This window comes from Odocoileus virginianus, chromosome 13, assembly GCF_023699985.2.
Source record: "Odocoileus virginianus isolate 20LAN1187 ecotype Illinois chromosome 13, Ovbor_1.2, whole genome shotgun sequence".
Classification (NCBI taxonomy): Eukaryota; Metazoa; Chordata; class Mammalia; order Artiodactyla; family Cervidae; genus Odocoileus; species Odocoileus virginianus.
In genome coordinates this window covers 31359372-31384778 of record NC_069686.1, presented here as the reverse complement: position 1 = coordinate 31384778, position 25407 = coordinate 31359372, and positions in this window count along the sequence as shown.

The following is a 25407-nucleotide window of genomic DNA, read 5'->3' as shown; positions in this document are numbered from 1 at the left end:
ATAATGGCATACCGTGAACAGAGGAATATGACTGGCCCAATTTTCTGTACATGATTTTAAAAACTTTTTAATAAGATAAAGTGAAAATAAGAATATCATTAAAAAGACTCTTCATTCATTTGCGTTTATTTCTTACTAACATTATGTCATCAACAATGTGCAAGGTTTGTAGTGGTTGATCATCTCTCCATATAATTGTTTTTCTGTTGGGTATCATTTGGTTTTTCATCATGAATTCCAGTGTTTATAGGCACTCTGTATATGGGTATGATCAGATCAATAAGAATGTAACATTTTATATGCACAAAACTGGATTGGAGAAAAGAAAGGAGCATCACAAATAACAGGATAAACTGATATCATGTATACCTCTTGATGTGTGATGCACTGAAAAAGACACACCACCACCTGTATACATGCCTGGAAAAATGATTAACATATATTTAATAATGAAGAAACAATCAGACTAATCTGAGTTTGACATTCAACATGACAACAGGCCTGGACTCTTCAAAAATGTCAGTGCCATTAAAGACAATAAAAAGGTGAGAAGGTTGTTCCAGATCAGTGGTTGGCAAACTATAGGCCACTGGATAAATGCAATTTGTTTTTGTACATCCCACAAGCAGACCATTTGGTTATACTTTTTAATTGTTGGGGAGAAAATCAAAAGAAGAATAATATTTCATGAACCATGAAATGTATAAGAAATTCAAATTTCATAGTCCATAAATAAAGTTTTATTGGCACACAGCCACAGTCATCAGGTTGTCTATGGCTCTTTTTGCACTGTAATAACAGAACTAAGTAGTGGCAACAGAGACTACGTGTGGCCCAGAAATCCTAAAGTAATTGCTGAGCTTGCACAGAAAAAATTTGCCAGCCACTTCTCCAGATTAAAGGAAATGGAAGCAACATAACTTCAGGCAATGAATGATCTTTGATTGACTCAAGGATAAAAGGTAAAACATTACTTGGACAACTAGAAAATTTCAATATGGGCTGCATATTAGATTAATAGCATTGTATCAATGTTAAATGTTTCTGGTTTTGTGCTCGTGTAGGAAAATTTCCTTGTTCTCAGTAAATACATGTTGAAATATTAGGGATTCAGTATCATGATGGCTGCAACATACTTTCAAATGCATCAGAGGAAAATATTTTCCCAAATGCATCAACTCTCTTTCCTGAGGACATACTTACAGTAAAAGGGATTTCCCAGCTCAACTGAAATACCTAGGGCCCATCCTTAATTCCTCTCTTTCCCTTACCCACATGAAATCCACCCACCCTCAAACCTCTACTTTCATGGGACTTCCCTGGCAGTCCAGTGGTTAAGACTTGAAACTTCCTTGCAGGGGGTGTGGCTTCACTCCTCGGTTAGGGAACTAAAATCCCACATGCTGCAGGGTATGACAAAAAAATTTTAAAAACTATACATTCAGAATATATCCAGAACCAGAGTTCCCCTCCACTGCCACCATCCCAGCTCAAGCCACCATCATCCCTCACTTGCTACAGTACCCGCCTTGCTGGTCTCTTCACCAAGATTTTGTTCAGTGACCTTTTAATCCTGTAAATGAAATTATATGATTTTCCTGTTCCAAACTTTCCCTTGGCTTCTATCACATTTAGCTAAAATTCAAAATCCTTAGCATAATCTATAAGACCTGCATGATACAGCCCTTGCTCATCTCCCTGATAGCATCTCCTACCCTCTTTCTCCCTCAAATGCACAAAACATGCCCCATATCAGAATCTTTATACTTTCTGTTACTCTTGTGCTGGGTACTCAATCATTCAATCATGTCCAACTCTCTGTGACCCTGAAGACTGTAGACCACCAGGCTCCTCTGTTCATGAGATTTCCCAGGCAAGAATACTTCAGTGGGTGGCCATTTCCTCCTTCAGGGGATTTTCCCAACCCAAGGACCAAACCCACCCATGTCTCTTGAGTCTCCTGCATTAGCAGATGGATTCTTCAGTAGCAGGTGGATTCTGCACTGCACCCCCTGGGAAACCTGTTACTCTTGCCTGCTGGTGTTACTCTTGCCTACTCCCAAATCTCTTCATGTCCAAAATTTTCACTCATTCAATATTCTACACAAAAATATATCCCCAAAGAGGACTGTCCAGCTCACTCTCTCAAAAACAACCAAAACACCTCCTATCACTTACCTTCTATTTCCTTAGCTTGATTTATTTTTCCCATAGAACAGTGGCAGTCTGAAATTATATTTGCTCACATTCCCAGTGTCTGGTGTTTTGCCTTTTCCAGCACTCACATACACACTAGAATGTAAATTCCATGAGGAAAAGAGGTTTTTAATCACTAATTGTTATAGTACCATATAACCATATAATTATTGAAGAATACCCAAAGACCTCATTCATTCAACTGTAGTTATGGAATATATTCTAAGAGAGGCACTGTTCTGGTTTCTTGGTCCACATTAGTGAGTAAAACAAAAGCCTGTGCCCTCAGGGAGCTTACACAATATCAGGGAAGAATATTCTAGAGTGTGTGGAAGGGTAAATGTGTGCTTATAATAGTGGATATGTCTGTAAGTGACTCTCCAAACCCATCAGTAGGCAAAATGTGCACGTTACAGCTCAATTAATGACTAACACCAGCATTAAAGACAAGGGAGTCATTTAAAGTGGAATGCAAGCTGCAGTTGGAAGCAATTGGAAGGTTTGGGGAAAGAGGGGTTAGGAGGCCCAAATCGAACAGTACCAGGACTGGGAAGCAGGAGAGTCTACATTTTCTGACAGTGTCAAAAACGACAGGAATATAATGGAATTAGATGGTCTCAGGAATCCACCTGGATCATTGACCAGATGCTGTTTCCATTCCAACACAGATCACTGAGGCATGTGAAGCAGAATTTCACCAACAATTTGTGGTGCAGCCTGAATGTCTACTGAGACATTGCATAAGTGTCTACTGAGGTGACTGAAGAAGTGCTGTCTATGCCTCATCAAAATTAAACCTATGGAGAGTTTTATTATATGTAAATTTTACCTCATTAAATCTGGCATTTTTAGGAAATCTGTCCACAGTGGAAAAAGAAATCACAGTTGGAACATGTACCAAGAGTACCTTTTTGGTGCTCTTAGCCACGACAACCCCCACTCCAGTACTCTTGCCTGGAAAATCCCATGGACGGAGGAGCCTGGTGGGCTGCAGTCCATGGGGTCGCTAAGAGTCGGACACGACTGATTGACTTCACTTTCACTTTTCACTTTCCACTTTCATGCACTGGAGAAGGCAATGGCAACCCACTCCAGTGTTCTTGCCTGGAGAATCCCAGGGACGGCAGAGCCTGGTGGGCCACCGTCTATGGGGTCACACAGAGTCAGACACGACTGAAGTGACAGCAGCAGCAGCAGCAGCCACGACATCATATTTCACTGTTGTTCAGTCACTCAGTCACGTCTGAGTCTTTATGACCCCATGGACTGCAGCATGCTAATCTTCTCTGTCCTTCACCATCTCTCAAGAGTTTGCTCAACTCACATCCATTAAGTCAGTGATGCCATACAACCATCTCCTCCTCATTCTTTTCACCCTGCCTTCAGTCTTTCCCAGAATCAGGGTCTTTTCCAACAAGTCGGCTCTTCGCATCAAGTGGCCAAAGTATTGGTGCCTCAGCTTCAGCATCAGTCCTTCCAATGAATATTCAGTGTTGATTTCCCTTAGGATTGACTGGTTTGATCTCCTTGCAGTCCAAGAGACTCTCAACAGTGTTCCTCAACACCATGGTTCAAAAGCATCAGTTCTTCAACACTCAGCCTTCTTTATGTACACATCCTATCCATTGTAACAGAAACAAATTTGTTATTTATCACTAACAGTTTGCTTCCAGTGTAGAGACGTTCAAGTCTCCCTAAGCCAGTGTTTGAGAAATGTCAGTGTCCCTGAGTGGGAGCTGCTTGGGGCAAAGTGTTTCAGTTTAGAATTAGAAAATACATCTTTTCTTTTTTTTTCCCCATTTACTTTTATTAGTTGGAGGCTAATTACTTTACAACATTGCAGTGGTTTTTGTCATACATTGAAATGAATTAGCCATGGATTTACATGTATTCCCCATCCCGGTCCCCCCTCCCACCTCCCTCTCCACCCCATCCCTCTGGGTCTTCCCAGTGCACCAGGCCTGAGCACTTGTCTCATGCATCCAACCTGGGCTGGTGATCTGTTTCACCCTAGATATACATGTTTCGATGCTATTCTCTTGAAACATCCCACCCTCACCTTCTCCCACAGAGTCCACAAGTCTGTTCTATACGTCTGAGTCTCTTTTTCTTTTTTTGCATATAGGATTATCATTACCATCTTTCTAAATTCCATATATATGTGTTAGTATACTGTAATGGTCTTTATCTTTCTGGCTTACTTTGCTCTGTATAATGGGCTCCAGTTTCACCCATCTCATTAGAACTGATTCAAATGAATTCTTTTTAATGGCTGAGTAATATTCCATGGTGTATATGTACCACAGCTTCCTCATCCATTCGTCTGCTGATGGGCATCTAGGTTGCTTCCATGTCCTGGCTATTATAAACAGTGCTGTGATGAACATTGGGGTGCACGTGCCTCTTTTGGATCTGGTTTCCTCAGTGTGTATGCCTAGAAGTGGGATTGCTGGGTCATATGGCAGATCTATTTCCAGCTTTCTAAGGAATCTCCACACTGTTTTCCATAGTGGCTGTACTAATTTGCATTCCCACCAACAGTGTAAGAGGGTTCCCTTTTTCTCCACACCCTCTCCAGCATTTATTGCTTGTAGACTTTTGGATAGCAGCCATCCTGACTGGCGTGTAATGGTACCTCATTTTGGTTTTGATTTGCATTTCTCTGATAATGAGTGATGCTGAGCATCTTTTCATGTGTTTGTTAGCCATCTGTATGTCTTCCTTGGAGAAATGTCTGTTTAGTTCTTTGGCCCATTTTTTGATTAGGTCATTTATTTTTCTGGAATTGAGCTTCAGGAGTTGCTTGTATATTTTTGAGATTAATCCTTTGTCTGTTTTTTCATTTGCTATTACTTTCTCCCAATCTGAGGGCTGTCTTTTAACCTTGCTTATAGTTTCCTTTGTTGTGCAAAAGCTTTTAAGTTTCATTAGGTCCCATTTGTTTATTTTTGCTTTTGTTTCTAAAATTCTGGGATGTGGGTCATAGAGGATCCTACTGTGATTTATGTCAGAGAGTGTTTTGCCTATGTTCTCCTCTAGGAGTTTTATAGTTTCTGGTCTTACATTTAGATCTTTAATCCATTTTGAGTTTATTTTTGTGTATGGTGTTAGAAAGTGTTCTAGTTTCATTCTTTTACAAGTGGTTGACCAGTTTTCCCAGCACCACTTGTTAAAGAGGTTGTCTTTTTTCCATTGTATATCCTTGCCTCCTTTGTCGAAGATAAGGTGACCATAGGTTCGTGGATTTATCTCTGGGCTTTCTATTCTGTTCCATTGATCTATATTTCTGTCTTTGTGCCAGTACCATACTGTCTTGATGACTGTGGCTTTGTAGTAGAGTCTGAAGTCAGGCAGGTTGATTCCTCCAGTTCCATTCTTCTTTCTCAAGGTTACTTTGGCTATTCGAGGTTTTTTGTATTTCCATACAAATTGTGAAATTATTTGTTCTAGTTCTGTGAAAAATACCGTTGGTAGTTTGATAGGGATTGCATTGAATCTATAGATTGCTTTGGGTAGTATAGCCATTTTGACAATATTGATTCTTCCAGTCCATGAACACGGTATGTTTCTCCATCTGTTTGTGTCCTCTTTGATTTCTTTCATCAGTGTTTTATAGTTTTCTATGTATAGGTCTTTTGTTTCTTTAGGTAGATATACTCCTAAGTAGTTTATTCTTTTTGTTGCAATGGTGAATGGTATCGTTTCCTTAATTTCTCTTTCTGTTTTCTCATTGTTAGTGTATAGGAATGCAAGAGATTTCTGTGTGTTAATTTTATATCCTGCAACTTTACTGTATTCATTGATTAGCTCTAGTAATTTTCTGGTAGAGTCTTTAGGGTTTTCTATGTAGAGGATCATGTCATCTGCAAACAGAGAGAGTTTCACTTCTTCTTTTCCTATCTGGATTCCTTTTACTTCTTTTTCTGCCCTGATTGCTGTGGCCAACACTTCCAAAACTATGTTGAATAGGAGTGGTGAGAGTGGGCACCCTTGTCTTGTTCCTGATTTCAGGGGAAATGCTTTCAATTTTTCACCATTGAGGGTCATGCTTGCTGTGGGTTTGTCATATATAGCTTTTATTATATTGAGGTATGTTCCTTCTATTCCTGCTTTCTGGAGAGTTTTAATCATAAATGGATGTTGAATTTTGTCAAAGGCTTTTTCTGCATCTATTGAGATAATCATGTGGTTTTTATCTTTCAATTTGTTAATGTGGTGTATTACATTGATTGATTTGCGGATATTAAAGAATCCTTGCATTCCTGGGATAAAGCCCACTTGGTCATGGTGTATGATTTTTTTAATATGTTGTTGGATTCTGTTTGCTAGAATTTTGTTAAGGATTTTTGCATCTATGTTCATCAGTGATATTGGCCTGTAGTTCTCTTTTTTTGTGGCATCTTTGTCTGGTTTTGGAATTAGGGTGATGGTGGCCTCATAGAATGAGTTTGGAAGTTTACCTTCTTCTGCAATTTTCTGGAAGAGTTTGAGTAAGATAGGTGTTAGCTCTTCCCTAAATTTTTGGTAGAATTCAGCTGTGAAGCCATCTGGTCCTGGGCTTTTGTTTGCTGGAAGATTTCTGATTACAGTTTCGATTTCCTTGCTTGTGATGGGTTTGTTAAGATCTTCTATTTCTTCCTGATTCCGTTTTGGAAAGTTATACTTCTCTAAGAACTTGTCCATTTCTTCCAAGTTGTCCATTTTATTGGCATAGAGCTGCTGGTAGTAGTCTCTTATGATCCTTTGTATTTCAGTGTTGTCTGTTGTGATCTCTCCATTGTCATTTCTAATTTTGTTAATTTGGTTCTTCTCCCTTTGTTTCTTAATGAGTCTTGCTAATGGTTTGTCAATTTTGTTTATTTTTTCAAAAAACCAGCTTTTGGCTTTGTTGATTTTTGCTATGGTCTCTTTAGTTTCTTTTGCATTTATTTCTGCCCTAATTTTTAAGATTTCTTTCCTTCTACTAACCCTGGGGTTCTTCATTTCTTCCTTCTATAGTTGCTTTAGGTGTAGAGTTAGGTTACTTATTTGACTTTTTTCTTGTTTCTTGCGGTAGGCCTGTAATGCTATGAATCTTCCCCTTAGCACTTCTAATCTTTATATCAAGACAGTCCCAATTTATGATGGTTTGACTTACGATGTTGACTTTACAATGGTGCCAAAGCAATACACATTGAAACTGTGCTTTGAATTGTGGATTTTGATCTTTCCTTGGGCTACTGATACATAGTATGACACTCTTATGATGCTGACTGGCTCCCAGCCAGCCACACAATCACAAGGGTAAGCAATGGAAATATTTACAAGCATTCTGCTCCCATATGGCTATTCCTTTTCACTTTCAGTACAGTATTCAGTAAGTTACATGAGGTATTCAACTTTATTAAAAATAGGTTTTATTGTCAGATGATGTTACTCAGCTGTATGCCAATATAAGTGTTCTGACCAGGCTAACCCAGGCTAGGCTAAGCTATGATGTTCAGTAGATTAGGTGTAGTAAATACATTTTTTATTTAATGGTATTCTCAGCTTCCAATGGGTTTATAAGGACATAATGCCACTGTAGGTTGAGGAAGTTGTAGAGTTAGTTTCCTTCCCTGAAATCTAACCTCCTCTTGTCGTGGGAGATAAATTAAGTCTGGATCTGCTCAAGACCAAAGAACTGTAAGCTGTTGGATGTTACAAGTGCTCTGCTGATGTCGCTGTCCTCATTCAGTTGCAAATGGTATATCTGGACTTTGAGCAAAGACACCAACCTACCCTTTCCTGTTTAGTAGTAACTGTGCTCTCAGTTATGTCCAACTCTTTCAACCCCATGGACTGTAGCCCACTGGGCTCCTTGTCCATGGGATTTCCCACACAAGAATACTGGAGAGGATTGCCATTTCCTCCTCCTGGGAATCTTCCAGACAAGGGATCAAACCTGCATCTCGTGTGTTTCCTGCATGGGCAGGTGGGTTCTTTGCCTCTGCACCAACTGAGAATACAGTGGGAAGCCCCTCAATAATATCACCTTTCCTCTTATATGTAGGCTCCAAGGTTCTCAGATCTTACTCTGCCTCCCTCATCTTCTACACTCTTGGCAAGAGTCTCTACCCCATATCCTGGCCAGCCAATGGTGACAAATCCATCAATTGGTATCCTACTCTAAGTCCTCACCATGTCCCCCTCCTTCCCTAGACAATTACAGTCTCTTAGCCCAGAACTTCTCCTGGCCCTGAGGCTGCACCACCACTAAAGGGAAAGCATGTAGAGAAGCTGAACAGGCAGCTGAAGGATACTCTTGTAAGTACTTGAAATTAGACTAATAGAATAACAATTCCTTCTCTGGTTTATTGAATCTCTACAGTGTTCCACATCTTATATTAGATGCTTCATCACTACCTTATTTTGTTGTGAATCTTCTGTTCACAACAATCTTAGAACACAAATAATATGATATCCATACTCATTGAGGAAGTAAGTGAAATTCAGAGAAGTTATTTTGAAATTGAGATTCAAACCCAAATCTAAAAATATACCCTAGATTCTGGAGAATTTAGAAGAGAAAATGACAAACACTGGGATTTTATTAATTAAAAAAAATTAATTCTTGTTTGTTGAATATCTTAAAATTTATGCCAGATTCTGGCCACAATTTTATGCTTAGTCTTCACAGTTGCTTACTCGTGGGAAAAAATATTCTGTTCATACAATTAAAAACAACATAAAGAAAACATGATTAGAATTTCAGTGCTGAACATTGAAGTCTCAAAACTGTTGTCATTCAGTCGTGTCCAATTCTTGGTGACCCCATACACTGTAGCCAACCAGGCTCCTCCATCCATGGGATTTTCCAGGCAAGAGTACTGGAGTGGGGTGCCATTTCCTTCTCCAGGGGATCTTCCCAACCCAGGGATCAAACCTGGGTCTCCTGCATTGCAGGCAGACACTTTACCCTCTAAGCCACCAGGGAAGCCCAAGTGAAAGTTGCTCAGTCATTTCCGACTCTTTGCCACCCCAAGGATAGTCCATGGAATTCTCTAGGCCAGAATACTGGAGTGGGTAGCCTTTCCTGGGAATCTTCCCAACCCAGGGATCGAACCCAGGTCTCCTGCATTGCAGGTGGATTTTTTACCAGCTGAGCCACAAGGGAAGCGGACTAGCAAAATTATGGAATGCTTACGGAACTGATACCTTGCAAGCACTTAGAAAATGATGGTCATTAAATATCAACATGGATTCACTAATAATACATTTTTGTCTATGTTTAGAAATTACAGTCAAATGAAAAAAATATCCAACAAGCCAAATTTCCATTTTAATAGAATTACTAAGCCCTTAGATATGGAGAATAACAAATGATAGTGTATTTGCTGTAGCAAGAGATTGGACAGACACTGTTCTTTGGACCAGATGGGAAAATGTACACCAGATGATAACACAGTTTCATGCATATTCAGCTGATTTCCTAGATAGATCTAAAGAATGTGGATTTCTAGAAAACAAAAGTTTTAACTTCATCATGTCTTTATCTACCCTGGATGTACATAGAAATTCCCATAATCCTGAATCCACACTTAATCTGCCACAAATATTAGGACATTTAATAATTGATCTTTGAAATCAGTTCATATACTTTGAGAAAAGGATATGTTGCACATTGTGCAATTGAAACATATACAATAGACTTCCTAATTCCTTTCAGTAGAGTAGTAAGTACTATGGAGAATGAGCAAAACAAGCATCTGTCAACTAACTCAAGAAATTAGCCATAAAAAAATGAAAAAGTCAAAAAAAAAAAAAAAAGAAAGAAAACATCAACTAACAGTTACATTTATTTGGGTAAGGCCAATTTATCAAATTAAAAGCAAAAAATTTTATATTTAGGTCTACCTTTGTAGGGACTCTAGAATACTTATCATTCAGTACCACTAATAAAATCACCTCTAGTAGTACTTATTTGTTGTTTAGTCACTAAGTTGTGTCTGACTCTTTGCAGTCCCATGAACTGTAGCCTACCAGGCTCCTCTGTTCATGGGATTTCCCAGGCAAAAATACTGGAGTGAGTTGCCATTTTCTTCTCCAAGTGATATTCCCAACCCAGGAATCAAACTCGTGTCTCCTGCATTGGCAGGCAAATTCTTTTTTTCTTTAATATATTTTTTTTTCATTTATTTTTATTAGTTGGAGGCTAATTACATCATTGCAGTAGTTTTTGTCATACATTGAAATGAATTAGCCATGGATTTACATGTATTCCCCATCCCGTTCCCCCCTCCCACCTCCCTCTCCACCCAATCCCTCTGCCGCCAGGTAAGACCTCTGGTAGAAATATAAGTATTCAATTCCCCAATTCTCTTAATAATTTCTTTTAATAATATTTGCATTTATGAAAGATTTACTATATGCCTGGTATTGTGCTAAGTGCTTTCCATATATTTCCCTGCTTAGTCCATACAAAACAGTATAAGGTAAATTTACCTTTACAAAACAGTTACCTTTACAAAATGGTAAAGTTAAGTTTCATGAATAATGAAATTGCATTTATGAAGTCAATTCTTAAGGTAGAACAATAAGCTTTCAATGAGAGGCAATATTATACAGAGTTGATACATTTTCTTATGTTTTTATTATTTTAAGATCCAGAATGTTGGTTTTATTGCTAGAAAAAATGTTAGCATGCACACACATATATACATGAATATACATATGTATGTATATCTGCATTTTATTTATATGTGTGATTATAACTGTGTTCTTATGTAAATTATAAAATCTATATGAACTAATTTTGTATTTTATGAATGTGGTCAATGTTTCTCCTAGAATTTTAGCACATAATTGTTTTGCAATAAAGATTCCCCTTCCCTTGCTTTTCTTTATTAAAATACTGAAATATTCTTGAGGATGTTTTTAGGATGAAGGAATTTTTGTGAAATTCATTTAATCAACATACATTCCCATCCTTCAACTTTATTTTTATCAAGATGAATTCTACATTATGAATTCTAAGCTTTTTCATAAATATGAAAATTTTCTTTAGTCTTTGATATATAACTCTCAATTCTCATCTCTCATCTCCACAGATCTAATTTAGATTTGTCAAATGTCCATTTTCTTGACCTTTATGGTTCTATATTTGATAATTACTATAATATCTTTAGTCTCTAGCTCTGTGATTCTTTTCATAGTTTTAATCCCTTATTTTTTGTTTTGTTATTAAAATTATGTCTAATTTTTCACAATTTTAATAACAATAGTATGTTGAGAGTTTAAGTGAATTTTTTTTTAATTGGAGGATAATTGCTTTACAATGTTGTATTGGTCAGTGAATCTTTCATTCACTAATGATGTTGTCTCCACACCAAAATTGAAAATTATTATCAGTCAGAAATAGTTCATAAAATCAGCTTGGTCAATCACCATTTTCCATTTTTTTATATATATTTAAATTTCTTTTGCTTGTTGATCTACCTATGTTACTTAACTTGAGAGAGTTCTAACATACTGAGTGCCTTTCAAAGCAAAAATAGACTGAACTGCATGAATATAGGCTTTTCTGCATTGATGATCCACTGATGTTATATTAAAATCAATTGGGTATACAGTATGTTTAATTTTTTCTTCTCTAGTTATCTGTTCATCTTAAGCCTTTCTAATTTACCTGATTCTTTAATTTTCCACATTCTCCATTTTTGTGACCTTCAGGGACAGGCTTAATACAGTTTTACATTGTTATATCTGATTACTTAAAAGAATGAATGCATTCATTTATTTTTTAATGATGCATAAATCTTGCTTTTCTTCTGGGCTAACTAGTGAACATTTCTTCCTAAGGATCACCCATGAAATAAGATCAGAAGTAAGAGCAGTCTATAAGGTGGCCTATAAGGTGTTCGGAAAATAAAGGTCAAAAGTTAGCAAAAGAAAGATTCAAGGTGGAAACAAATTTTCTTGTAAATACTGTATGAATCAAATGAAAATGACCCCAAAATAATTAACATGAGAAACTGAACCCTGATAGTTATTTACTGATATGAAACTCTTACTCTATTTTTGATTATCATGTCAGTATCTCTCAAGTTTCAGGAAGAGTTTTTTGGATTAATTGATTACACTTTCTTCAATTTATTCCACACTCTTCAAAGTCAGATAAAGACTAACCCTTTCAAGATGTTATCCTTCACACACATCCTCAGGTGATTTCAAATTTGATGATGTGATGATGAGACACTCAATATTCACCAGCTTTCATCTTATTTATCATACTTGGTTCATTTCCAAGGACTAAAGGCCTGAGTCATTAAAAATTATATGCCCCATTTAAGCAAGTTTTCTGCATACTTTACTCAGGGAAAAATGTTGAATGCATTTTCCCCCTTATAAAATATGCATTTTTATGATTAATCAACATTTAAACCTGGTACATAGCTAGATGCCTCTCAGCCTTATACGCTCGTGGTGCATAATTCTTGAGAAAAGCAAACTTAAGTAAAGATATACTTGCACAATGTCCCATCCCCATCTCCAGGTAATTATTTTTGGGGAGAAAAATCCCAGAGCTGTAAATGCCTTTTATCAGCCTATGCATTTTAACCTGCTTTCATTTAAATACAGAAGCCAGAACGCCCCTCCCTTAGGATAAATTTAACCAACTGATTGTTTCAAAATAACAAATCATTTATACTCTTTATCTTATTGCTTCTATTTTAGATTTTCATTTTTTATTAAAATATATGATTTCTAATATGATTTAGTGAATGTTTATTTTAAAAGTTTCTGAGAGCTATTATTCCAGAGAAGAAAAGATGAACTATACCAATAACATTCCCCAGCAAATGAAATAATAGCTATGAAAGATAATAGATACAACTAACATTTATGGTAACATTTAATCCATACAATCCTATTAGTCATGTTACAATTATTAGTATCACCATTTTATAGGTGATGAAGCCAAAACAAAGAAAAGCTGATAACTATATCAGAGATCCCACAGCTGTGCTAGCTAGTAAATAGCTGACACACTGTTCCAGGCATTGGCTCTCAGGACTTCATCTCCATGCTATTCTCGATCCATTTTTTATTTCTTCATTTTGGAAACTCCCATATTTTTGTTTCTTCATCACTACATTAACATGGTCTTCAAAACACTTTAAAATCTTGCCTAATTAATATTTGTATTCATTTACATGTTCCTCGAGGGTTGAAGTTGTTCTTTTACTAGAAAGGGTGTTCTGTGCTTCTTAGTTCTTAAGCTGTGGAGTCGCTCAGTCGTGTCCGACTCTTTTCAACCTCATGGACTGTAGCCCACCAGGCTTCTCTGTCCATGGGATTTTCCAGGCAAGAAAACTGCAGTGGGTTGCCATTTCCTTTTCCAGGAGATCTTCCCTACCCAGGGATTGAACCCAGGTCTCCCACATTGTAGGCAGATGCTTTACTGTCTGAGCCACCGGGGAAGTCCTGTGCAATTTTAAAAAGTGGTTTTTGATATAACCCTCTACTAGGTATCCGCATTTCCCATACCACGTTCTCCTTCAGTTAAGGCAGCTACTAAACCTGTTCATGTAGTGGAGTATATGATGAGATTTGTGATTACATGATACCACTATGTTTATTCAAATGAAGAACAATTTACTAGAAGAAATTAAATTTACTATAGCGTAGTGTGTGGAAGGCTTCAAGTTAGAAAGAGGAATTTGGGCAAGGAAGAGGGCTTATTAAATTTCCTCCTTATATCCCCCAAAAGTACCAAAACTAAGCACTTAGCACAATACTCTTTAAAAGGAATAGAGCTAGTGGACAAGGCGTCATGTGGCAACTTATTCTACCAACAGGTCTTTTCCCTCTTGGAGATGCGTGACTGCTGATGGAGGTCAAGGTTTGGCTAGATTGCCATCTGTGGGAATCATTTTAACAGACAAATATATGGCCCTACTCCTCACAAGGGCTTTATCCTCATATAATGCCTCCATCCTGGAAACCCACTCATCCAGCTAGTAGGATCGTCTTCCCTCACATACCTAACCCAAGGCTGTAGCATTAGAAGTAGAGCCTATGATCTCATTAGCTTGCTTCTCCTTAACACTCACTCAGGAAAGTGGAGAAACTAATCCCCACTGACCTGACTACGTCAGCTTCTAAAAAAGCTTAGTAAGTAAAGTCGCTCAGTCGTGTCCAACTCTGTGACCCCATGGACTGTAGCCTACCAGGCTCCTCTGTTCATGGGATTTTCCAGGCAAGAGTACTGGAATGGGTTGCCATTTCCTTCTCCAGGGGATCTTCCCGACCCAGGGATCGAACCCGGGTCTCCAGCATTGCAGACAGACACTTTACCATCTGAGCCACCAAGGAAGCCCCTAAAAAAAGCTTAGTAAACACTTAACAATTGAAATATTATTATGACCAAGTTTCATCGCCCAATACAGTGTTATTTTTCATTAATACGCTCCAAACAGTGTATTTTAAAACAGAGTATTCAGTAAAAAAATGTACATTTCTTCTTTCTCAAGGTGGGAGGAAGAAGTTATCTCCCACCTGTAGGAAAGTCCACATACCCATTCTGATACCAGCTCATCTTTCCTTCTTCAACTTACAAGAAATGTGCATTTTAAGAACTTCAAGAAATCCATTAAATGGTATATGATAAAAAATAAAATGAGGCAAGCACATATACAAACATATTCAGAAACCATGTGATACACATAATAAATATACAAATTATCAACTGTTTCTAATGTTTCTCATTGATCTTTACTTGCTGTTTCCTCATTGGTTTTGTTTTCTACTATCAATCACTGGTAGACATAAGGAGGGGGAAAGTGACTCAACATTTACTGAGTTCCTCCACGGTGAATGCACTCAACTTTATATTCAATACTTCATTTCAACTTGAAAACAACATAATAGGATATGTAAGCAGGCAGTGTTCTCATTTTTTCAGGCCAGGGAGATGATATAGGACCATACTTCCTTCGCTGCATCATGATGACAATAAAAATTTAATATATTGGCCAAATTTTTCAATAAAGAGAATTATATTACATTATTTGTGTTCTTTTTTATGGAAGTATAATTGATTTATAATATGCACAGCATAGTGATTTAGTATTTTTACAGATTATACTCCATTAAAATTTATTACAAGTTTTTCTTTCTTCTTAAAAAGGAAAGATTACACAGGGAGGTGACAAAGTCTACAAAGAGGCTTTCAAAAGGGAAAAGAAGTTCTTGGATAAATTCATGGGGAAACTGGTGTTTAAGGAGCCTCCTGAGTTCAACATCTTATTTAATTTTATGAGAACAAAGATCATGATTCCAAAATTATCATTCTGAGCCAAGAGTGTACACTGATGCCTCACTGCCTGCTGAATCAAGTCCAGATTTCTCTTACTGATATACTAATTCTTTTATAATGTATGTTTATGCAATCTTATTTCAGCATACCTTCCAAATCACCTTTTCTACGGTGTGTCTACTTCATTCTCACTCCCCTGATGTTTTCATAGAAATTACTTCTTCCTCCTCTCTACTATCCCAAATCTACACCATGTTCAATACACCTATTCAAACCCATTCTTTCCTCACAGAACTTTTCTCGATAACTCCTCCACTTGACATCTTTTGTTCTCTCACATAGTTAACCCTTAGTCATAAAGAATCTTTTATTGCAGCTCAACTCATTAATTTCTATACATTTTTTTCTCATCAACAAAGTTGAGGACTAAGGCCATATATTTTCCTCTTCTTATACCTTCTTCTTCACTCAGTAATCTACCCAAAGTGAAGGTGAAGTCATTCAGTCATGTCCTACTCTTTGCGACCCCATGGACTGTAGCCCACCAGGCTCCTCCGTCCATGGAATTTTCCAGGCAAGAGTACTGGAGTGGGTTGCAAGTTCCTTCTCCAGGGGATCTTCCCGACCCAGGGATGAACCCGAGTGTCCCACATTGCAGGCAGACATTTCACCATCTGAGCCACCAGGGAAGCATAGATGAGTTGAATAAATTTATGTAGACTTATTTATTGACTTCTGATATGAACACAATTACAAAACATACAATTACTTTGGATGCCAGATTATTATTTCTAGAGAACCCAGTAAATAAAGTTATGTATGGTTAGATTTTGTTTTGATTTTAGGTTATGTTTCTGAAAATTAGGGGTTTGAAATAGGAATAATATACAGAGATCATATCTCCAAATAGAAATCTAGGCCATGAGTACAAGTGAACAATCCCTTGGTGTGTGGAAACAGCGCAGAGCAGGAGGAATGACTGCCTAGGCCTACATCCTGACTCAATCACCAATGAGATTTGTTGTTTTGGGCAAGTTAGTTAATGGCTCTTTCCTCACTGGTGAAATGGGAATGATAATAAAACTGGCGACATAAAGTTTTAATGTGACTTAAATAAAAGAACATAAATAAAACATGTCACACTTGGCACTTGTTAAGCAGCCAATAAATAGTCTGTATCTTAATTATAGGCTTCCCAGGTGACACTGGTGGTAAAGAACCCACTCACCAATCCAGGAGATGTGACAAGGGGAATTCGATCTCTAGGTCAGGAAGATCCTCTCAAGGAGGACATGCCAATTGACTCCAATATTCTTGCCTGGAGAATCCCCAAGGACAGAGGAGCCTGGCGACTATGACCCATAGGGTCACAGAGTCAGATACTGACTGAAGTGACTTAGCAGGCATGTACTCATTTGATTATGGTGGTAGTTATAGCACTATATACACTTGTCAAAAGTCATCAAACAATATATTTGATTTTTACTATATGCAAATACCATAATAAACCTGAAATTTACAATAATGATATTTAAAAATGAATAGATGGGAGTTAGGCAGCCAAAAATCACAAGCAAACTCATTTCACAGATTCTAGCTGCTAAAGACACCACCGCTGATGAAGCTCAGTGTAGGACATTATGTGCTGCTTGAGACACTACTTGAGCTGCCACATTACCAGAATAAATCCTCATCCTTCCCTGCTTTTTTGAATTACCAGCTCCCAATTTAAAGTCCCACATGGATACAGCTGACTTGCTGCAGTAGTGCAGATGACCACCATAATCGCAAAGGACCTTGGGAAAGAATATCCAATTCTGTAGGCTTCTGGAGTAGAAAGCCAGCCAGAACACAAACGAAGGAGAATTCCCAAACAAAGCAAAGAAAAAAGATCAACTACACTGCAACACTGAAAAGTCTCTCAAATTAACATGAAAAAGACAAACACATCAATACAACATTGGAGAAAGTATTTAAAATGTCCCTCCAAAAAATAAACATTTGAAAATATTTAGTATTTAACCTCACTAGTGAGCAAATTATATTAAAAGTATAACATATTTTTAAAATAAATTTGGTAAATTATTTTTAATATATCCAGATTTGGAGAAAGTTTGAGGAAATGAGCACTTTATAAACCAAGATGAGAGGACATATTGTTATTACATTACTTCTAGAGCATTTGGCAATATCTATTAAAAGCTTCAGGAATTTTCGTGTTCTTTGACCAAGTAATTTCACTTCTAGGAATTCAACCTCATAACATATTTTCTGAAATACACAAAGACAGATACACAGATATTGGTTCTAATAGCAAAAACTTGAAGAAATTATCAAAGTCCAGCTATAAGCAATTGATTATATAACTTATATGATATTGCTTTTACTTTGAAATATTAATCACATAAAATTGTGTTTGCACATTTTAATATGAAAGATGCTCACTTCATTAAGGGAGATCAAAGTTATCAAACATTTATGTACAGGTGATGAAGAATCTTCACAGACACAAAAAATATTATTACTATACATGTAAAATTTTGAGTGATATTACTAAATGGTGAGATCATAAGTGGTTCAGGAGTTTTCCCCATCTATTTTCTGAAAATTATTTAACAAATATTGTCTTTTATAATGAGACAAACAAAAAACTTATTTTCTGAAGTTAGAAATTGTCCCTGCAGCTTACAAAGACTCATTTCCCTTAACTAAACAGTATATATCTATCATCTCTTGATTTATCCAAGTCTGTTTTGAAGCTAATTCTACATTGACACCAAAACCACCCCTTTCAATACAAAATTTCATATGTTTACTACCTATTTCAATTATATTTCTTTTTATTTGTGTTAAAAATTTCCTCTTTTAAATTTCCAAGTAAGCTTTCACAAGGAGGGCATTAACATTTATTGAACACCTACTATGTGCCAGGAACTATTTAAATCCCATTCACATATGTTCGTTCATTTGCATTTAAGTCTGGTTCCAATTATACATAACTCTCATAATTTGACAGACATCAATCATCTTTCATTTTAGCCTGCATATTGCCAGACAGATGAGAGCAAATATTTTTAGATTGTCCTCAGATGGCAGTGCTCACACTCTCTTGATTCAGTTCAGGTGCCTTTTTTTCTGGACATTCTCTAGCTTTTCCACTGGTTGCAACATCCAACATTCCACACATTGATCATCTGACTCTAATATCCTTTCTGATAATTCCCAGAAATAGCCAGCGTTTTGAAAAACATGTCATTTTCCTGTGGGAGCATCTACTGTTTGAAATCTCTCAAGTAATCCCCAGTTCTTGGGAATGAAAAGACTAGCAATATATTTTATCAGTTTCTTTTGTTGCTGCTGTAATTCTCTTTTTTAGTATTTTTAAAATATAAATTAAACCTACTTGTCATACATCTGAGGCCTTGTTAATGATGTAACAACAAATGCTTCTACAGTAATATACCTCTTTGTTTCTATTTTTTAGGAGGTTTCTACCTTTGGGGAGACGATCTTATTCATTGTTTTTCTGTGCTTTGTCTGGACAAGAAAGATACGGTTCTATCCCAAATTGATCTGGAAGCCCCAAGCAACATGATTACCATTAAGCAACACTTTTGCTTCTGGGGTCAGAAAAAAATGCAAGGATAGAAAAATAGAAACAATCTGTTCTTTTAGTTCAACAATATAGGAGGTTGATATTAAGAGGTTCTCTCTAAGTGAGCCAAATTTCTCTCCATTTCCCTCTCTCTCTCGCTATTTCTCTCTCTCCTTCTGTCTCTCTCTCTCTCCTTTCCTCCTTCTCTTCTGCCCTTCCTTCAGCAAAACACGTAAGGCCATTAGAGCTATTGCCTTAAAGGTTCTCTGAACTATGACTGCAAAGTATGGCAGTGAGTCACAGAGTGACCTTGGTAACCCTATGGAGCAGGTCTCTCTACAAGATAGACCTAAAAACATTTCAGTTTCTATTCTCTAGGAGCTAATGAGCTAAGGAAATTTGATAACTAACACATGATTTTATATCTCAGTTTTAAAGCTTTATTACTGCAATGAATATGGGTACTGGTCCAGAGAGCCAAACCCAAAAGGAACCCCAAGTGGAGCTAATGAAAATTATGGGGCAGACGAAGAGGAAATCAAGCAGAAGTCCTAAAATAAATCAAATACACTATAAAACCATACATGAATGCCAGTGTCTGTGAACAAGATTACCATATGCCTTATAGACCATTCACATTATATGAGGCTTTTAGTATAAGACTCATAGAATCTAATTGATTCTCAAGGTTTTAAAGGAATTAGAGTTCATCTAGCCAAAACTCCACCATATTTATAAGATCCTTCTTCAACACAACCATCAGGGGCTTATGTTTAAACTTGCCCAGTGATAGAGAGCTTGTGCACTTATGAAACAATCAATTTTGGCTCCAGAGAGCTCAAATCACTGGAAAGTTGTATTCCTACTAAATTAAGAGCTGCTACTCTGGTCCCTCTACATCCATCCTTTAGGAAGAAAGCATACCTAGTGTTTCCTAAATTTGTATGCACACCATTCCCAAATATACACATATATATAATATATAAATACATATCTATATATATAATGTACATGTGCATTTTTCTGCATCAAATGCCCAAAGCATTCATCAGATTTACAAAAGTGTCTATGACTCATAAAATTTAAGAATCACTGTTCTGTGGGTAACACAGAATAAATCACAACCCCATTCTGCATGTATGATATTTGAAGACAAAAATCATACAGCTGTATGATTTCACACCAACCATATGTAATTCCTTAACCTATTTCACATTTCAGTAGCTTATTCAGCTCACTCATTTCTTCAGTATATTAAATATCACCTGTAAAACACAGCTTCCTTGGTGGCTTAGACAGTAAAGAATCCGCCTGCAATGCGGAAGACCTGGGTACGATCCCTGGATTGGGAAGATCCCCTGGAGGAGGGCATGGCAACCCATTCCAGTACTCTTGCCTGGAGAATCCCCATGGACAAAGGAGCCTGGCAGGCTACAGTCCATGGGGTCACAAAGAGTCAGACACAACTGAGAGACTAAGCACCCACACGCAAAATACAGCCCCGAAACCAGGCACAATGCTCTATGCATTCTGCTGCACAAATGGAGCAAGTTTGTTTCCCTCCCCTTTTCTGGATGCTCTACTGCTATGAATGAAACCTAAGAACTCCAGTTATTTCAGTTAATTGGGCAGTTGCTGGTTGCAGTTACTGAGGCCATTAGATTGTGCTACATAAATTAGACTACACATGATGGATACAGGGGATCATAGCCCAGTCAGCATAGCTCTTCAGTTCTTGGCATGATGCATGTCCAGAACAAGGAAAGTCTTGAGAAGTCAAGTCACAAAGATTTCTCTCTATAGGTAAGAAGACACCCTTACCACCCTTGAGAGCTGCAAGAGATTTCTAGGTACCTGACTTAATACCATCTAAGATTATCAAAATACCAGGTTACATTTATCAAAGGACTGTGTCTACCAAACATTTAAAAAAAAAGAATTCTATTCTCCCCTCCATTACATAAACTTAATACTTCCTTACCAGAATCTTTGCTGGAGAACAAGGGAGAGGAGATGTTCATTATATAATAAGGACGTGTTCCTTATTAACACAACTATTCTGTGTTAATATGGAGAGAAAGTGAGGTTGAAAAGAGGTACCCAGAAAGGCATATCAACTGATGAGAAAGTAATTATTCCAATTCCTCTCTCTTGAACCACCTCCCTTGTTAGCTCCCCATTCCTAAAATGTCCTAGTCAGACTGGTCTGCGCTCCATCCCTATGTCTGGAAGATCCCCTGGAGGAGGGCATAATAACCCACTCCAGTATTCTTGCCTGGAGAATCCTTCGGACAGAGGAGCCTGGTGGGCTACAGTTCATAGGATCGCAAAAAGTCAGACATGACTGAAACAACTCAGCACGCATGCACAAGACTTACATCATATTATAATTTGCTAGTGGACTAGTGTATTCTCAAAAACATGAAGCTGTAGTGTCAACAACACAGGTCAGTGCTTGCCAAAGCTTAGAGGTGGGGACAGGTATGCTAAGTTGCTTTAGTCGTGTCCAACTCTTTGCAACCCCATGGACTGTAGCCTGCCAGGCTCCTCTGTCCAAGCGACTTTTCAGGCAAGAGTACTGGAATGGGTTGCCATTTCCTTCGCCAGGGGATCTTCCTCACCGAAGGATTGAACCCACGTCTCTTTTGTCTCCTGCATTGGCAGACGGGTTTTTTACCACTAGTGCCATCTGGGAAACCAGGATCTATAAAGGGATAGTAAGAGAGAATGTTTGGAGGAAGGGAATTATTTTTCATCCTAAATATGGTGATGGTAACAGGTAAAGGTACATGTGTTAGACCTCATGAGCTGTACACCAAAAAAAAAAAAAAAAGCCTATTTTACTTTACATTAACTTTAATATAAGCTTTTTTCCAAAGGAAAGAAACAAACCTTATCCTGAACTCCTAAAAACTCCGAGAGAGAATGAGAGAGAGAGGACTATTAGCCTGAATTAAATCTTATTTAACTAGAATTAAAACTGCTGTTTCTTATCCCTGCTTCTGACAACTCTTTCTCAAAAAAAAAAATGGATAATGGACTCTGGTGGACCTCTCTCTACAAATCTGGGAATCAGATCCTAATTTAATCCCAAGTAATACATCTTAAGAAGGGGAAGCATTCTTGTGTCAGAATTTTTGCTGAGGCCTAAATTCAGTCTCTAATGAACACAGCCTCTAATGATTCAAAACTGAATTCTAAGGTACAAAACTGTTAATCCACTGAACCATAGATAGAGCTTTTGGTGCCTCATGCCCAGGTTTGTGTCCCTGTGGCATGCCATCAGTCAGAGACTTTGAGCTCATGCTCCAGAGATGATGTACCGGTTTTCAGACTTTTTTCTGAATATAAGAGTCTGCAAAATGCAGGCTGATTCATAAATCAAGCACAAGAATATGAAAAAGAGATGGGTTATATGGATATGAAAGGAAAGCAAGCTCTATGAAAAATCAACCCAGTTACCAGTACATAAGCATGGGTTTTTCTTGAACACAAGTGAGAATTAGCAGAGAAGGAAAAAGTAACGCAGATCCAACAAAGATTTTTGTCAAAGCAACTGTTCAGTCCTGGGAGGCTCCGCCAGCTGTCTGATTGAGTGAGGAATCCATAGCCGCGGCTCGCTGGTTGCAAAGCTGGGAAAGAAGTCAGAACTGAAGCCTCATTGCCATAGGAACACTAACTGCCACATTTTCCTTTTCCTCATAAAACCACACATGAGAACTGCTAATAAGTTTCACATTTCTTGGCTTTATAAGAGAAAAATCTTAAGATGTGCACAACTTGGCAATGCTCTTCAAGTTTGGAAGCTTGCTTAAGTTTTCAGAGCATTCCTACAGAATGCTCTGTCCCTTTTTTTTTAAGTAAACTTGATTTTATTAAAGAATACATGAGACATGTATCCCACACCCCTTATGGATTGATACCTGTTTTCTTTCTTTATTTGATATTCCCAATATTTTATTATGAAAGGTTTCAAACATACCAAAAAGTCAGATTGTTCACAGAACACCGAACTATCTACTACAATTCTACGGTTGTTAACTTTTTGCTGTATTGATTTCATCACTTATCTATGCATGTAGGTAGGATGTTTCCTTCTTATTCACAAATAACAAAAAAACAAAAAATGGAAAGACTTGAAGAAAAGTCGCATGTGTTCTAAACCAGTGAGAATTTATTAAAAATAAAATAATCCTTTTTTATCTTAAAGATTTAAACAGAGGGTTGTAAAGTCACATCTGTCTAATGCATTTGTTGTTTTGAATCCTTCAAGATGTCTAATCATATCATGTATGTTGATCTACATTTCCTTATCACTTCTAGGTATTATAACAATCTTTTTAAAATAAAGATAGCAATTTACATGCTTTTGATGCAGTAAATATGTATCAACATCTACATTGTACAATGCCAAAAATCATTCTAGGCATTGGCGAAAAAACAGATGTCTAAGATAGGGTTCTTGTCTTCAAAGTGTTCAGTCTAGTAGGGGAGACTCTCTAGTAAGGAAGATGCCCAGACCAAAATACAGGGAGGCAAACACAACTATACACAAGTCTTACAAAAGGACTGATCAATCTTGTGCATCTGTGTGCTCAGTCGCTCAGTCATGTCCGATTGTTTGCAACCCCATGGACTGCAGCCTGCCAAGCTCCTCTGTCCGTGGGGTTTCCCAAGCAAGAAGACTGGGGTGGGTTGCCATTTCCTCCTCCAGGGGAATCTTCCTGACTAAGGGGCGGAACCCAAGTCTCCTGCAGCTCCTACATTGGCAGGCAGATTCTTTATCACTGTGCTACCTGGGAAGCCAGGTCTTAAAAGTTCTCTTCACAAGAAAATTAAAAATTTATAACTACATGAGGTGATGAAATTACACTGAAGTTACTCTGGTGATCACTTTACAATATACACATCTGTCAAATCATCATGTTATATACTTTCAACTGATACAATGTTATATATCAATTCTATTTCAATGAAACCAGGAAAAAAACAACAACCAACCCTATGCAGAAGCAGAAATTGAGACAAGGAGGGAAACCTTCCCTGAGACTTAATAATTAAGTTTTCTAACAACAAAGCTTGAATTGGCCAGTAGGACAAGGTGAGAGAGAACAGGCTTAGCAGAGACAAAAATGTGCAAAGACCATGTTAAACAAGAACCAGCTCACCAATTTAGTCGAAAACCAGGTGAACCTTCATCTTGCCAAGAGTAGAGTATAATGGCTTCTAACATAATAACACTTCACAAACTAAAACAGTGATCAGACTCAAGCTTGATTACATTTAAATGGAAGTAAAAAAAACTCAAAATAAAATGAGCTTCTTACAGGCTCTAAGTAATTACCATAGATCTTTCTTTACCATGTTATTTGAACGTAGTATATTGATTTAAAAGAAAATAACAGACATTGCTGAATCTATTTGATGACAGCTTATCTAGAAAACAACAAAAGTGCCACACTAATTATCACTTATCAATATTTTTAAAACATTTACATATAAACTTTTCTGTGTTTCCCATTCCTCCATTAAATGTGATTTTTTTATAGATCTGGTATGACAACTATATTGTTGGTTAAGATGCTATATATGCTAGTTTAATAAATTGGGAATTTATTAACTGAAGTTTTTCTTGTCATGTCACTTTGAATGAATTAACATCAAATGTTACTATCTTCAGTAGCTTCGAAATTAGCAAAGTACACACAGATTTATGACAAAATCACATATGAGTTTTGAAGAAAAAGGATTTGTGGTATGTTACAAAGTGGACACCAAACAAAAACTGTAGAGTGATTAGATGGCTATAATTAGATGACAAAAAATAAATATATAGGAAATAAAAATCTATAATAAAATTTTGTAATAGAAGAGTCTAGTCTAAATTTGAATTCATTATTAAATAAGAATAGACATGTCTCATATTAAAGAATGAGCATGTAGAGAGTGGTAAAGCCAATATTCTGATAGTTCTCACTAGCTAATGAAAACAGGCTTACTCTAAAGGGCTAAATTGTGATGAAACTCATTCCTAGGAAATTCCTCATACTGAGGCTTCAAAGAAGCTTTAAATATCAGATACCAAAGAAGGAAGAACTGCTCTAAGTTAGAAATTCAATTACCTAATTACTATTAAATTTGCTAGAAAGAATCAGTACCACTCCTCTTATAATGATGAAACTAAAATGGCAAAGCTAGAAGTAGTTCCAGGATTTTCATTAGGTTATCTAGTCAACAATCTTTGCTGTGGAGGTATGCTCAAGAATTAATATCTTACTTGAGGTGCCTCTCTCCTAGCAGGATGAGTACTACATTAAATTGAATGCTATGTTAAGTA